We start from the raw sequence: 15,436 nt of genomic DNA, 5'->3' as shown, positions 1-15,436 counted from the left end.
AGCCCGGAAGCTCATCGGGAAAAACATCAGAAAACTCATTAACCACATGGATGGACTAAATGGTTGGTGAATCCACTTCCACATCCTGAACCCGAACTAAGTGATAAATACGGTCCTTTCTGATCATCTTCCTTGCCTTGAGATAGAACAATACATCTTCCTCTCGACGACGCCATATATCCTTTCCAATCCAAAACAGGCTCCCCTGGAAATTGAAATAGGACTATCTTTGATCTACAATCAACGTTGGCATGACAAGAAGCCAACCAATCCATACCCATTATAACATCAAATTCTACCATATCTAACTCGATTAGATCTATTGCGGTAAATCGACTATGAACTACTATTATACAACCCCTATATACTAGCTTAGCTATCACTGAGACCTCAACATGTGTAGATACCTCAAAAGATTTAACCAATTCAGGTTTTATTCCAAACTTAGTAGAAACCAACGGAGTAACGTATGATAAGGTGGAACCTAGGTCAATCAGTGCATATACATCATATGAGGAGACTGATAATATATCTGTAACAACATCAGGTGATGACTCCTGGTCCTGTCATCCTGCCAATGTATAAATACGATTCTGAGGACTACTCGAGCTAGATGCTCCGCCTCTACCTCTACCACGACTCATTGGTGCTTGTGGACCTTGCCCAGGGGGGCGTACTGATGATGAAGAACCAGCTTTGGTTCCCTCTAGCTGAGCTATGCTTGCATCACCTCTCGTCGGACAATCCCTCATAACGTGGTCCGATAACCACAAGTATAACAAACACCTAACCCCATACGGCACTGCCCGGCATGCTACTTACCACATTGAGCACATCGTGGCAACGACGGCCTCATATGACTTGACTCACCCCTATATTGAGAACCTGAGGCCCTGAAATTCTGACCAGACCCTAAATATATGGAACGATTAAATCCATTACCGCCAAACTGAGGAGGCGTACTAGCCGATGGCTGGGCTGGATACCTCGGGTACTTTTGCCTCTGACCCCTCGAAACTCACCAAAAGGACCGGAAGACCTCGCTTTCTTATTCTAGGCCATATCATGCTCACGATCGACCCTCTATTTCTTCTTACTCTCTTCTACACCCTGAGCGTATGCCTGAATACGAGAAATATCCATGTCTAGCTGAAGTGAGACCGACATACAATCGTTAAGCAGGTGAGGCTCTAATCTCATCACGAACTGGTGAACCTGATCCTCCATCTTACATACAATTGTGGGAGCATACCTAGAAAACGAATCAAACTGAAGACTGTACTCCCGAACACTCATGTTACCTTGCCGAAGGGTCAAGAACCTATCAGTTCTGGCCTGTCTAAGCTCTGGTGGCAGATAATGACGAAAAATATCTTTTGTAAACTCCTGCCATACTGCTGGAGGGGCATCTTCACCTCTGTACAATTCTCAAGACTCGTACCAATTAACTGCAACATCTCGGAGTCTATAGGAATCTAGCTCAACTAACTCAGTCACAGTGGCTTTCATTACCCTTAACGTCCTCTGCACTCTACCAATAAATACCTGAGGGTCCTCGTTTGGATCTGCCCCATTGAATACCGAAGGGTCTAAATTAATGAAGTCACGAACCCTTACACTGACAGACCTATCTACATGACTAATACTTATTTCCTGATGTCGAGCCTATGTGGCTACTAATCGGGTTAATAGCTGAATAGCATCTCTCATCTCCTGATCCGGTGCATCTGGCTAAGGATCTGGACGTACAGGGGCGGGCGCTGGAGCTGGTGCCCCTCGGAACTCTTCTGGAAAGGGCAGGGTATGTGAAGTCTAAGATGGAATCTTACTATGAGACTCCCCCCGAGCCCTGGAAACTCGTGGTGCTCGACTAGTAGTCTTACCAGCCACGGACCTTCCCTTTTGGGCTACTGTAGTCTTTGGAGACACCACTGAAAATATAACATATCGTTAGGAACATGAATTCTTATATCGCACGATCTAAGACAAAAAGAGAGGATAACATCCTATATTTGGTATATTATATTACATGCAACCGTGTCCATTTACTTTTTAGTAGTGGATTTGGACGTCATCATCTGTAGACAACCCTAGAACAGAACTGCTCTGATACCACTTTTGTCACGACCCAAAACCGAAGGGCCGTGACGGGTGCCCGAGTCCTACCTGTAAACACCCCTAAGCATGTGTCTAAGCTATAAACCTGTTTAACATCTACTGAATTACGAGAAAAATATATATGAAGGAAACCTATCCAAAAGACATATATACATGTACGTGCGGATTACAGTAGGCGAGTCGACAAGGTCGCAATAGAAAACTATATCCCCGAAACTGAAAGTCGATAAGGCTACATACTATCCAATTGTACATAACTGTCTACAGACCTCTAATAGAAATACAACTTTACAAAGACGGGATTGAGCCACATCATACCCATAAATGTATACAAGCGTATCGTACCAAAATCAAAAGCAGCTCCGGATCAAGTGGAGCACACCAACTCACGCTGATCAAGGATCCTTAGGAGGGGAACCGTCAAATTTCCTTGGGCATGAAATGCAGACCCCGTGAAATAGGGCATCAGTACAAAAACTTTACTGAGTATGTAATGCATGATAATCTGTACGTAAAAGGCATAGATGAAACATGGAATAAAGAATTACATCTGTAAATCTGAACGACTTTGTAAATTCTGAAACATTTATAATGTCATACACGTGCATATAAATGTCGTGTCATGCATAGGTATGGGTGTACATAATATCATCAAGCCTCCGAGGGCATCCCATCATATCATCTCGGCCACTATGGGCAACATCATCAACTTGTACCAACTAGTGGTGCACCGTAAACTTTTTCTCATATCCCATATACATAAATATAATACATATAAATACGCCTATGTAACGTCGCTTGGTCATAGGTCAATGTACATGCATAAATGAATAAAATGCATGAAAATATGTTAAAAATCTTAATATTTCTTTCGGATAAACTTTATCAACTGCATATCATTTTGAGACCCATGAATAGAAGATATAATAATATGTCACATGGGGAATCAAGAATACAGAGACCCCTAGTTTTTCTATGAATAGAGTTGTTTATAAAAACTGTGCGTTTGCTCGTTTTTTTTTTGTCTAACTTGGACCATGCCAAAACAAAGAAGGGATGACCTTAACATACCTGGAGTAGGGAAAACTCCGTATAATACTCTTGGAGAAGATTACACGTACTCCTTTAGAACCGCAAAATTTTACGTTGCAACCATTCTAACAAATTCTCGTTAGAATTGTGTTGTTGCAATTTAGAACCGCAAAATTGCATTGAATTTTTTCTTATGTTCCTAAATTATTTGAACTAGGAAATGGTATGTTCCTTGCTTTAGGATTTTGGACATTTTTGGTTCTGTTATCTAAATGAAAATGGAACAAGATTGTAGTAAGTCTTTACCTATTAAAATTATAATTGTTCGTAGTTAGCCACCTAGTCATAGTAGACTAAAGACTCATTCTCTTGGTTTTGTGGCTTTCTGCTACGTTTTTTTGGGAGGGATTAATCTTATCTAATAAATTTATTAATTAACTAAGTAATGTCCCGTTACACGGTAATTAACCAATTATCTGTATAATTAAGAATTGACTCAAATTACCTAAATATACTACCCATTTATAATATACTTTATACATCATACTATCATGGCCATATGGTACCTTGTATGGAACTAGTCCATAAATATCGGGTAGTATCGTTCGACCCGTATTTTATCCCAAATCAGCAACCTTCAACGAAACTTGTTTCTTTGATTCGTGTACCATTTATCCTTTATGGCACTTACTTATTTCTTGTTATAAATAGCATATATACGTTAACCTCAATATAATCGTATTCCCGAGTCTACGTCGATTAACTGAAGACGAAGCTTTTAACGTATGAAAACGTGAGATGTAACAATTATTGAGTTGGAAGTAGACTCGAAACTAGGTAAGTCTCTTTTCTAACCTTGTAAGAGGGAAATTTTCTCCATAGGTTAACTTAATTAGTATGTGATTAATTATGGGGGCAACGTACGCACGAAGTGATGAGAGTCCGTACGTAGCTACTATTTATGTTATTGTTCGGGTAGTTCTAGGTTTACACCATTGCTTTATGAACATTGCTATTTGATTATATGTGCTAATTGTAAGAAAGTAATTAAGTTGAAGAAAATCTTAAGATTTAAAGGCTTCAAGAATTGTCTTCATTTTTGAAAAATAATCAAAGAAGTGTTGTGCTTTAAATGATAAAAATTATGTTTAACTGCGTCGCATGGATGATTCGCGGGCGGGGTTATATTTTTACCGCGGCGCATGTATGATTCGCGAGCGGGGTGAATAAATGCATCTATGGTTCGCGTCGTTCGATACCCGGCAGTGCACATTTTACTTTTATGTTGGATCGGGCCGAATGTCCTTGATGGTAATTGTATGTTATAATAGAATGGAAATTCTTTGTAGTTGTATGCTTCATTTCTTGATACACTACTTGTTTTAAATAAAGAAAGTGTCTTGCCTTCTTAAATATGATGGACGAAAATTCCTCGGTTATTGTTCTGATTTAAGCTTGACCGTTAATTATATACATTATGCTTTAAGAATTGAAACTTCACATTATTATATTGTTGGCCCTAGTAAGTGCCGAAGTCGACCCCTCGTCACTACTTCTTCGAGGTTAGACGAGATAGTTACTGGGTACATATTTTTATGTACTCACACTATACTTCTGCACTTGATTGTACAGGCTTTGAGGCAGGTGCATCTGGCTATCAGTCCGGCGCGTAGAGTGGACTTCTTAGCTTGAGACTTCCAGTGAGCTACCCTATTGAGCCGTTCTGCGGCAGCTGGAGTCTTTCTATGTCTTTACTTATCCTGCCTATTTACTTTCTGGACAATAGGATAGTATGGTTTTGTATATTCTACTAGATGACCCATATACCTGTGACACCAGGTCTTGGCACACACACTGGTAGACTTATGATTTTGGATTACTATCATGATTTAAGTTCGTAATTATTACTTTCCTCTAATTATGCTTAAGTTTCTAACTCCTAATTTCTTTATCAATAAGGAAAGGTTTTCACGTACTAAATAATCAAATGAGGATTTGCTAGTTGATTAGTGTTGGCTTGCCTAACAACAGTGTTTGGCGCCATAGCGGCCTAATATTGAATTTGGGTCGTGAAAAAAAATCACTTTAGGAAAGTTTAGGGGAAAAAAAATCCCCAATTTCTCTATAAAATCCATTATCCAAATACCAAAATTAAAGATAGATTCATGAAAAAAAATTAAAAATCGAGTAAAAACATATCACCAATCCATGTGGTAAAAACCGCCTCCAAAATCACTCAAATCCGAGCTTCATAGTTTAAAATATGATAAAATGAACTCAAAATTCCGAGATTTGATGTTTTAATGCACTGCCAGTGGTCCTTCTTCGCGATCACGAATAAAAAAATTACCTCGCGATCGTGATTCCAAAATTTCTCGGCACATTTTTTACCCTTCGCGATCGCGTCCATTTCCCCGAAATCACGATAAACAAATTCCATTACCTTCCTAAACTCTTTCCAGATAGCCTGTACTAGAACGGCCATAACATTTTGGAGAAAACTCCAAATGACAAACGGTTTAATTTTTTGAAAACTAGAAATAAAGTACTACAACGTTCATTTTAGGATCAACTACAGATTACTTATAGATTGCAAGATATAAGCTTCCAAAGTCAGCTTAGTCACAGCAGAATTTCTTCTTCGCAAACGCGAAGCTTCCTCCGCGAACGCGATTCACAGGTCAATTTTTTCCATTTTACTCTTCGTGATTGCGACGCATTTTCCATGATCATGATGTACACTCATGTAGCCAAAAACCAACAGCTGAAAATGGCCTATAAATGGTCTGAAACTCACCCGAGCTCCTCGAAACCCCTTCTGACATACCAACAAGTCCCAAAATATAACACGAACCTATTCGAGGCCTCAAATCACACATAACAACATCAACACCACGAATCGTCGATCAAGAACAATCTCTTAAGTTCATAAACTTCAAACGTCGAACCAAGCGTCCGATTCAAGCCTACCAATCCAAAATGAACCCAAATTTTGCAAACAAGTTCTATATAACATAACGAACCTATTCCAATTCCCAGAATAATAATTCGAACCCGATATTATCAAATTTAATTCTGGATCAAACTTATGAACTTTCTAAACCTTCAAATTCCAACTTTTGTCAATTAGTGTTGAAATCTTCTAGAAACGTCCAAATGCAAATCTACATACGGCCAAGTAAAAAATCTCTATCGAACTTAACGGAACCATCAAAACTCCGATCCGAGGTCAAATACACAAAAGTCAAACTTGGTCAACTCTTCTAACTTAAGGCTTCAAACATGATAATCATTCTTCCAAATTAATTCCAAATCACCCGAAACCGATGATACATATAAGTCATAATACATTATATGAATCTGCTCAAGACTTGAAACAGCTGAACGGAATGCAAAATCTCAAAACAATCGGTCGGGTCATTACATTCTCCCGTAAAAGTTGGAACTATTATTTTTACTTTGTTTTGATATGAAATGGCAAAGAAGAGAACAGTCAACTCAAGCATTAATGAAAGGAGGAAATAAGATCGTCAAATTATAAATAGGAGTAACGATAAGTATAAAATATTAGCTTTGCCGAACAACACATATACAAAAGCACTAATTGTACACACACTCTTAATGACCAATGTTATAAGAATAGTCAATTCTATAAGAATCAGTGAGAATGTCGCAAGGTACTCAATTCTTAGATTATAGCAGAACGTGTACAAAATAAAAATTACTATAGCAAATTCCTTGATAAGTTCTAACACGACAAAATTGGAATTTACCAAAGCCAGCGAAAGAAAAACAGGAATTTCTTTAATTACATATATTGTTCCTTATAATTTTCACAACAATGAAACGATAGCTCCAGCTAACAACTAAAGTTATCTAGTACGAAAATATCACAGATCAGAAGTGAGGCAAAATGAGAGCCTCCTCCCAAGATTGTGTAGATACAAAAGAGAAATATCCGTTCCTACCTGTAATATTTGAAGCAACAATGTGCCAATCAATGATGTAGCTGAAAGATTTTACCTGGAGCAGCTCAAACTGATAGAAACTTGAAAGACTATCAACATATTATGGATATATTAGAAGGTATAATCACTAATCAATGTAAGCAAGAACTCTAGAAGTTAGATCAACAACAATACATTTTGGACATGATAGGCTTTGATTTCAAATGGTCTTGGTATTAGGTTTTCAAGCCTACATAGAAGACAAATACTAAGCAACTCACAAGGATGAAACTCAAATTAAATTCCACAAGCAATCCAGCAAGTTAATTATACCCCTGCAGCTAATGCTCTCTATCACGAAATAAATCCAGCAAGTTAATTATACCCCTGCAGCTAATGCTCTCTATCACGAAATAAATTCAGATGAATGCATTGTTCAACTTTTTTTTGGATCGGTACATATAGCTCGTCCCTTTGGGGACATCTGAATTCTGATATTAAAAACGCACATATAGCTCAACTTTTACATGGATTCTAAAAACTCATTGAGCTAGATAAATTATTGAAGTTGGGACTTAATGTTTGGATTAATTCATAAGAGAAGGGCAAATGCAAGACATCATATTCCTTTTCAGATACTCAATTTCAGGTTGTCTTGTAATTATGTCATAGCTTTAATAAAATCCACGGCATTTATTTTCGATAAATCTTAACACAACAACAGTACTGAAATGTCTACACTACAATCCCCTCTATTCTTTTTCAGAACCAACCTGTCTGCAAGATGTCTGAGAGTTGAGAATACCTAAAGCCAGAGAACCCTTTTTCCACCACATATTTTCTTTTGCGATCTATCTTCCACCTTCTACTCTTATGCATTTTAATGTATAAAAACACAAATTCATATGACAAAGTTATTTTTCACTGCTTTTAAAGAAGAATGGGGAGAAAATTTCATGTGATGATATCCCTAAAAATGATGGAGTTTCTCATAAGTGCAAGAGAAAACCATATACCAATCAACCAACAAACTTTAATGCAACTAATGTTCATACTCCTACTTTTTCTTGTTCACCATCCATGTAAATGAAGGATGATAATTACAAATTCTGAATCAACAGTGACCTTGATCGGAGTCGATTAAAAACTTAAATCTATACCAAATACAAAAATCACAAAATATCAAACCTAAGAAGAAAAAAGCAAGAAGGTATTTAAAAAATTAACAAACTGCATCAACGACCTGAATTCTCCTTATTCAATTCACATGTTGATTGAGAACTCCCAAGGCAGGTACACAAGCAATTATGTATACTGAAAATACGTTGCATGGCATCAAAAAGCTACATGACACATCCACAACCATTATTTTATCATAACTATAGTAAATATTATAATCCAAACCAGTTTTAATATCAATATTATTTGCTCTTCCCAAACATAGAATAAAGCTTCTGTCTCGAGATAGCAAAACACACTAATACTCCACATAGCTAGTTACAACAACACAAAATGCTGGACGTTATGCACTTAAAAATTGACTAATCATTATGTTGAATGAGCTCATGTATCCTGAACGGTTCTTGTGTCCCTTGTTCATCTTGTTAGTTTTATGCTACTAAAGGACCACTATTGGTCACAACCAGAATTTGACATTAGAGATAGTGGCCTTTCTGTATGTTATCATAATATCTGACAAGATACAGGAAAAACCTTAAGCATTTGGAAAATAAGTGACATAGGGTATCTTTTAAATATTGTTGTATTGAGAGGGAAATCAAAGCGATTCAAATATTAGTGATGCAAAATTCTATGACGATTCGACTTCAAGGAAACCAGCTTTTTAAGAGTTATGCAGCCATCTCTCTTCGAGAAACTTAAGCACAATTGTGTAGTTACAATTCTTGATACATTCCAATTGACAAATATGGACTCTGTTATTCATCTATGTGTTATTCATCTATGGTCAATTACAGGACATATTAGTGCAGTTAAAATATTAATACAAGCTTTTCATTATCATGATTCATTTGAAATCTAGTTTTGAAACTGATATGTGGAAGAAATAGCCATGAGAAAGAGGCTTTGGGTATCATGGTGCTAATACTCTAATCATACTTTTAATGTTAATAAGTTTAAGAATTGAAGTTATGTATAAAGGATAGCATTGTTACTCATCAGCGAGTAACCAAGCACCGTTATTTGGCTCGGCAGGCTTCCCTCGATCTTGCTCGATCTCTATCCCGCTCGGTCTCGATCTTGGCTGGTTTCGATCTCGATCGGTCCATGGGTCACGAGCTTGGTCATCTACTTCGCATCACGGTCCGGAGTGACATGGGGTCGAACCCTGCCCTGTCACGCCCTGGCCTCGGTTAATCATAAAAGTAGGGGCAAGCCGGATTTTGACCGTATAAAGATAGTTCCCTCGTTTTTTTAGAGTAATGACAAGAAACGATTTGAGCCCTCGATCTTCACCTCGATACATCATGACGTAAGCAATAGAGGTAACCGAAATGTCTCGTTGGTACAATTCCCAGGCATTCAATGCTTGCCAGTCGACGATCGGCCACTACCGAATTTGAACCATCGTCTTAAACTTATAAATGTGTCTTTCTTCTTTTGCCCAAACATTACATTTAAATCTTCTTTGCTCTAATCTTCAAAATCTTTTGCCTTCCTGAAAGCTTTGTATTTTCAGACCTCTGGTGTTTTTTCGCCTGTTTCATCACAGGATACCAAGTGTTTCTTCTCAGTTTCCATTCTTTTTCATTCGTAAAAGTAAAATGGCTAAGACTTCAAAAACTGTTCCACAAAAGGAGACTGTTTCATCTTCATGGTCGGCTGGTGAAGAACCAGCAACAGAGCCACGCCCTTAACAGTTTTTTCCTGGAGGGTGTGTCATCGATTCTGATTTCAAGGTTGAAAAGACTTCCTCGATGTCAGGCTGATGCAAGCCGGTATCGAGGTATATATATGCTCAATAACCGATAAAATCTTCTCCCATGTTAAAAAAGATTGCAACTGGGATAAGAAACACGTGGTGGTGCCTGCTCTAGAAAAATCAATCACCACCCACGTGTAAGGGTTCTTAAGTGTTTACACTTACCCCTTCATGTTAGATCCCTTGGATCCGATTATCACATATTTCTACAAGAAATATGAGGTGACGCTCGGTCAGATTCATCCCTCTTTCTAGAGGATAGTGATACTACTTAGTTTCTTCTTAAGCAAAGTTGATGGGCTTCCCTTCACCCTCGACCACCTCATACGCCTATATAGCCCCCGACTCTATCGAGGGGGACCAATAAAGCTTCAACATCGGGCCACCAGGGTACCTTTCTCGAGCATAGATGAGGAAAAAGAACGGGGCTGGATAGGCCGATTTGTCCAAGTGAAAACTTCGGACTTGATCCCGGCTAAGAGTATGCCATTTCCTGAGAAATGGAATATGAAATGTAAATATAATTTCGTCCTTAATTTTTGTTTATTGTCTTCGTTTTTCACCCTTTCTTATTAGTGTTTTACTTGATGCAGCCATTGTTTGGATGCCGAGTGCGGCTCCCCAACTCGGGAACTGGGTCAGGAACCTAATATCGCAATCGACACATGCTAAGCATGCATGGCGCGATTTGGCGAAGGGTCGATGGGAGGCTAGTAGTCATGGCAAATTTTTCTTCCTCACTTAATGATTTGACCATTGTTCGTATATTTCCCCGAGCTTACTCATTTCTCTTATTTTGTAAGTATCGGGAAGGAACTGATGATGAGGCCCCCGTCTGGTGATGAAGAAATCCTTCCTCAACAATCTGTTCTGAAGCAAAAGAAAGAGCGAAAGAGGAGAGGGGCTCTGAGTTCCACAAAATCGGATGAAAAGAAGCCCAAAAAGAGGCAAGCCCATAAACCCAAGGGGATCATCATCCCTCCAACTTTGGAGTCAGTTCAACTTCTAAGTGATGAGGCGGAAGAAGATGAAGAAGAATAAGACTCCGGGCTGGTGCCCGTGTGCGAGCTGTCACCGAAGTTCAAGGAACTACTAAGCCGGTGGGAGCTAAAACGGCTCTGCCTCGACTTGATGAGGTTGAGGAGGAAGCCTCTGCCGAAGTCCCCGAGCTAGAAAGAGCTTGTCACGACCCAAACCGATGGGCCGCGAAGGGCACCCAATACCTTACTCAACCGAGTGCCAACATAACATATCTTTCTTATTGCATCATCATATACACGTGACATATGGGTCTAATAGGCCAACATGATCCTTTATAAACTCAAAACATAGGCCGACAAGGCCGTACAATCTTTCACATACAAGACATATGTCTATAAGCCTCTAAGAGTACATGAATGTTATAAAGGTCAGGACAGAGTCCCGCCATACCAAACAATATACGTCTAAATCATACTAACCAAACACGCAACTCCGAAGCAAATGGCGTGCACCAACACCTTCCGTTGAGTTTATAGCCTACTTGGAGGGCTCTCGACCCGTCTATCTGGACCTGCGGGCATGATACGGAGCATCCCCAAGCAAAAGGGACGTCAGTACGAATAATGTACCGAATATGTAAGGCACATAAATAAATACATAAAAGACATGGAAGACATATAGAGTACATGACTCAACCGGTAAGTCTGAATAACTTTGTAAATCATAAATTACTTTTAGCGTCATGCATATATGTATGAATATCATGTCGTGCATAATTACATGTTTCATAACATCATCAGCCTCTGAGGGCATCCCATCATATCATATCGGCCACTGTGGGCAAAATCATCATCGTATACTAGCTGATCAGGTGGTGGTGCGTATATAACGCCATAACCTTTCCCATATCCCATATACATATATATACATACATATATACACGTATATAACACCATTTGAATACATACATATATATGCGTATATAACGCCATTTGAATACATACCCATATATGGGCAATATCATCATCATGTACCAGCTGATCAGGTGGTGGTGTGTATATAATGCTATAACCTTTCTCATATCCCATATACATTTATATACATACACATATATATGCGTATATAACGCCATCTGGTCAAGGGTCAATGCACATGAATGCAATTCATGAAAAGTATGTTAATAAAATCTTTCGGAGCTTCATAAGACCATTTTGCCTTCGAGTAATATCATAAAGTAAACTCTTTTCAACTTTCGTATTTTTTTCTGAGACCCATGAACAGATGATAAAATATTATGACACACAGAAATTCAACAACATAGATATTGCTAATACTTCTATGAATAGAGTCATTCATGGAATTTATGCATTTGCATGTTTCATTCGTATCATATGGATCATGCTAAAAGAAAGCAGGGATAGCCGTAGCATACCTGGAGTAGGGAAAACGCCGTATAATATTCTATTGGAAAACCTTCGTTGATTGATCGAAATTTGCCCCTGCTTCATAGAAATTCATGGACGAAATTGCTTCTGGTTCCTAAAATTTTGGAGTGAAAAAACGTTTTTTGTTTCCTTGAAATTTTTGAGAGGAGTAACGTTCTGCTTACTTGAAATCTGGGAAGGAATATGTGTTTTGTTCCTTGAGATTGAAAGGAATTTCTTGGAATTATTGAGAGGAGTAACGTTCTGTTACTTTAAATCTTAGAAGGAATACGTTTTTTTTGGTTCCTTGTGATTGAAAGGAATTTCTTGGAATTTCTTTAGACTAATCTTTGATTCATATTGGATTGTCACCAGACAATGATAGTCATCCATATACTTTTATGTCTAGGTTGCCAGCTAGGCAAATAAGACCATTAGTCATTTTTTGAATTGTGGCTTCTTGCCACGTGTAATTCTTATCCACTTATTGATTAATTAGGTAATGTCCTGTTACCCGGTAATTAATTAATTACCCATATAATTTAAAAATTGTCTCAACTTAATTAAATACTACTCTCTTTTACCATACCTTGTACACCTTACTAATATGGCCATGTAGTATCTTGTATGGCACTAGTCCAAATATATCGGGTATTTTAGCTCGGGCCGTATTTTATCCCAAAATGCCAAACATTGACGAAAATTTATTTTCTTTGACTTGCTTCCCCTTTCATCTTCATGAATTTACTCATTACTTGTGAAATAGCATACTCCTTATAACCTCCAAATAATCTTTTACTTGGACTGATGTCAATTACCTTGCGACAAATTCCACGTACAATACTTCAGGGTGCAACATCGTCGTAACTTAATATTGTGAGCGTGACATCACCGTAATGTAATACTGCATGGTACGACATCATCATAATATAATACTGCGGAACGTGATATAGACATAATATTGCGGGGCGTAACATTATTCCCCCCTTTGGAACATTTATCCTTGAATATTGACTGATGCACTTATTATTTTCATAACTTATATCTTCTGAATAATTTAGAACTTCCCTTTCCATCTAGGCGACTGTTCTGTGAATAATCCCAAAGTCCAGGGCATTCCCCCGTTAGGCCTCCTTCTCACATTGTAGTCGGAATCCTTCCAATCTCGTAACTGTTGCTACCTTTCATCATGCAACCTGTACGATTTTGACCTTGTAAGTGTGCCCAATCTCTAGGTTCATATGTAGAGCTTGATAAGATGTCCCTTTGGGCATCTATGAGTATACTGAAGTTCTTCGCTCGGTACTTTGTTGAATTCACGAATATTTATCTCATTGCATAGGTCCATTTAGCCATCCGTATGAATCTACTGCCATAACTCTTACTTTAATTTATCGTTGCTGAGGTCTGCTACCAAATTCAAGCTTACTCTCGTTGATTTTTACATATGTATAAATTTAAGTCCTTTAATGCTTCCTCATTACTGCTCATCTTTAGAATAACGACCTAATCTTATTTCATACTTTGTGACTTTTGGTCATCCATTGTTGGTTCACCTCAATATTAGTCTACAATACACCACTGATAACTTGAAACTTCTTACGTAATACTTTGACCCTAGGGCTTACGTTACCTCAAGGAATATTCAAAGTGATTCCCATAATCGTATGTCATAGTGTCTCAATATGATTCACCTTATGGGGGTATCCTAATTTCGTGACGCCAGCAAAATCTTTTCTCCTTCTCTTTTTCTTTCTTTTTCAAATCATTATTCAAACGAAGGCCCAAACATCATCCTTTATCTGTCATAATTATATCCTTATTTTACTATTAGGGCAGCATTCCATCTCTTCTAAATACTACTTATGAAGAGTAACTCCTTTGAGTCCATTCAGACTATACTGAGCTTACTATAACATAGAGAAGTCATTAGCTCCCTTGTTTTCATGGGCCTAATCCTGAGGACTAATCCATTCTCATCACCTTCTCACTGCCCTTTCATATCCGTATTCCTGTCGTCCTAAAACCTTGTCGCTTTACCTTACTTTAGCTTGTGACCTATACATATCTATTTATACTACTCGTAATCTTCCTTCAACTTGCTTGAATTTCCTTGTTTTATTTTAGAACATCAAGCGAGACATCACATCGTCTCTAACTCTTCTTTACTTTCTTAACTGTACCTTTCAATACCTAGAAATCATTGACTAGACGATATGCCACTGACGATGCCGCTATCATTCTTGGATATTGAATCCCAGCGCTTCTAGTATTTTACCTGAAGTATGGACCACTCTCATCCTTCTATACTTGAGTATTTCATACGTTGTTCACCTTTGCCTTACTTACTTTAAAATATCACCTTATATTCTTCTATATTTCCTCCATAACCTTCCTTTCACATAGGTATAAATTACATCTACCATTTGAAGCTCTATTATAATACTTGCACCTCTGGTGCCTATATAATCTGGTGGGAGCTCTAAACTGACTTCTTATGAGGTTGGTACTTCTTCTAACTGGCTTTATCGTAGAGCTATTATAGAATATAGTTGTTGTGCTATCTTTCTTGGACCTTTAATATTAAGAGTGATTATGCTATGTTCTCAATCATGATTCCTATAACTTCTGGGTCCAATAATCAAACTCTTGATTTACTTGGGTGATGTAAATCTTTAGTTTCCTCCTTCTTTTGATCGGCCTTTACGTCGGCTTAAGCTATCTTCTACTCTATAGTTCCTGGTATTAGTTATATTGTTTAGCCTTTCATGGGCGCTGAGGAATATGCATGATACAATTCTTTAACAATTTAATCCTTCGTTTATGACCTGGCTCAATTCTTTCTTTTAACTTATACCAGAATCTTCTACGACTGTATATGCTGCATGTATAAAACTCCAAACCCTTAAGTGAGTTATTAACGCAACCAACTCTGGATCATTGATCGAATAATCTCTTTCGTTCCATCTTAGATTTCTTTCTTTAAACGTAAG

The 15,436-nt window shown here is 38.0% G+C and overlaps 1 long non-coding RNA gene across 1 annotated transcript; it reads right to left on the bottom strand.

Moving 5' to 3' along the window:
* Positions 1 to 6,934: 6,934 nt before the first annotated feature.
* Positions 6,935 to 12,792, bottom strand: LOC142181162 (uncharacterized). The gene is made up of 2 exons (XR_012709563.1): positions 12,452 to 12,792; positions 6,935 to 11,590 (listed from the first exon to the last, which is right to left on the bottom strand). It is a non-coding gene; the product is annotated as an uncharacterized LOC142181162 (long non-coding RNA).
* Positions 12,793 to 15,436: the final 2,644 nt, after the last annotated feature.

Source organism: Nicotiana tabacum, chromosome 1, assembly GCF_000715075.1.
Source record: "Nicotiana tabacum cultivar K326 chromosome 1, ASM71507v2, whole genome shotgun sequence".
In the NCBI taxonomy this organism is placed as follows: Eukaryota; Viridiplantae; Streptophyta; class Magnoliopsida; order Solanales; family Solanaceae; genus Nicotiana; species Nicotiana tabacum.
The sequence above is the reverse complement of the archived record's forward strand: the minus strand, read 5'-3'. Positions and strand labels throughout refer to the sequence as shown.